Raw genomic sequence first — 2,715 nt, forward strand, 5'->3', positions numbered from 1 at the left:
CTGGCCAGTCCGCCATATTGGATATTCGTCACTGGCCATATTGAGAAATTATAGGAATAAAGAGCATTTCTCCCCATTGTACACCTAAATATGTTAGATTGGCATCTCAGGACCTCACTGGCACCAAAAATGTGATTCATAATTCCATAGCAGACCATAGGAAAGCATTGGCCATATATCAAAAATTGGCCATGTAGGGGCTTCGTCATTGCCTGGCCAGTGACAGATTTAGGCATGAAAATACCTTTATGATGGAATTTTGGAGATATTCACAGGTCTGAAGGCGCTATGTGATTGAGTTTGTGCCAATTCCATTCGAAAATCTGCCCCACCCCCATTACTGTGGACTGTGCAAAAATTGGCCATGTAGGAGCTTCGTCTTTGACTGGCCAGTCCTCCATATTGGATATCCATCACTGGCCATATTGAGAAATTATAGGAATAAAGAGTTTTTCTCCCCATTGTACACCTAAATATGTTAGATTGGCATCTCAGCTCCTCACTGGCACCAAAACTTTCATTCATATTTCTATCTGAAAGAATTGGCCATATTTTAAAATATTTTAAACAGTTAACCATGAAAATTCCATTATATTGAATTTTTTTTTATATTAACGTTCCTGATTGCACCATCTTTATCTGAAGAATGTACTATGAGCCTATGAGAGATTCTATTATATAGAAAATATCGTTTTTTGTCATAATATTGTAATTCATAATTAAATTCTTTCCTTTGTACACAGCCACTGGCCGGCCATAAAAATTGGCCATTGGCCACAAAAATTGGCCAAAAAATTAGGGACGAAGCCCTAACTCTAAAATTTACCTTTCTTATATTTGAGATTATTTATTTCATCTCTCATACAATAATAAAACGGAGATATATTTAACTCATTTGCCCATCTCATAAGTTGAAAGTTTTTAGTTGTATCGGTTCCGTATTTATCGAGAAAGATATTCATTTTTAAAAGTCAGTTTTTTGATCAATTAATTCATATGTTGGAGGTGATGTGCTGTTTAGTTTATCTACGATAAATATTTCGTTTGTCCAAAATCCAATGTAGCCTTTTTCGAATTTGCTTTTATATTTGAAAATACGAACGCGATCTCCGACTTTAAATTTGGGTTTGATATTTAAATTATTTATTTCATTTTCGTAGTTATGTTGTGCGTAAATTGACTTTATAATATTTGGATTATTTGTGGCTTGTGTTGGTGTGACACCTAGAGATGAATGAATTTTATTATTGTATTCATCTACAACCTCTAGTAATATTTTAAACCATTTTTGGGATTTCAATTCTGTGAACTTTTTGAATAATTTATTTTTAAGAATCCTGTTAAATCTTTCTATTACTAAAGCTTTACCTTTACTGTACTGTAAATTTCAAATCCAAGTGATTTCATATTTTTATTATAAAATTCACTTCCTTTATCTACCCATAACTTTTGAGGTCGTCTGCTGGATTGTTTCATTATTATTTCAAATGCGTGTTCGACTGATAATCCTGTTTTGTTTTTTAGAGGAATAACCCAAGTATATCTTGTGTACAAATCTATAACGGTTAAACAATATTTATATCCTCTTTCGACTGGCATATTCATTAAATCTGCTGACCATATTTCATCTTTATCAAACACTTTGACTTTTTAAAAATGTTTGTTTTTTCTAAATTCTTTATGAATTTCATCTGCTACTCCCATGCCCATTTTCATCTTTGCTTTCAAGAGTTTAATGATTAATGCTCTTTGAATTCTCTCTTTGAAAGTTGGATTTGGAATATTTTCAAGTTCGATTATCATTTGTTTGTCTGCTTCGTGTCAGGATGTTATGTCTTTGTTTCTCTATAGTATGTCGTGTTTAAGTGCAGCTGCGTCAACTCTATTAACGGGTTCTTCACCTGGTTTTGGTTTATCGTTTTCGTCTAATCACAGATCTAACCTTGTACCTGGACCAGTATAATTATCACCGGGAAGATGTTTTTCTCCGGGGTATTTTGCCCATGGAAATCCGGGAAGAGAACCTAATGATTTTTGAATGTCAGAACCGAAATAAGTTTTAGGAGTTTGAGCAATTATCATAGACATTTTTATCCAATAATTTTAAAACCATTGCCTTTTTTCTTTTCTAATCTTTTATTTCGCATTTCTCTTATATGTTGTAATTCATTTAACTCGCTAGATCTTTTCACTGTTTCGCTTATATTTACTCCTGCTTTTGCTACAGATCCAAGAGCTTGCGATTCTGAGGAATTGAGGGATTTGTTGTTTGAGGCAAAGTTGGCTACTTTTGGGATGAGAGATGATAGAGCTGAGAAGAATCCGTATTCTGTTTTTAAATGAGTTATTTAAAGATATTATTGGGCTGGGTCGCTTGGGGGTTGGTAAACTTGTACCCCTATAGGCTACGGATTTATTAACTGTGTGCCTGGTGGGGTTGTTTGTTTGGCGGGCTTGCGGGCGCTGCCGACAAAAGAGTAGTAATAGAACGTATAGATAGGAAGCACTTTGGTATAATTTATAAAAAATATTTTATTTTTTTTGTGGGACTTTGCTTTCAGCAGTTTGTTATCGAAATGTCAATTTTTTTTTTTTTTTTTTTTTTTTTTCTTCGAAATTTACACTACAATAGTTGCAGCAACCTTTCAACATTCACGAACCTTAGATATAGGCGACGAAGTGCTTAAGTATATTTTGGATCTTTTTTGCAAAACC

Source organism: Lottia gigantea, assembly GCF_000327385.1.
Source record: "Lottia gigantea unplaced genomic scaffold LOTGIsca_162, whole genome shotgun sequence".
Lineage (NCBI taxonomy): Eukaryota > Metazoa > Mollusca > Gastropoda > Lottiidae > Lottia > Lottia gigantea.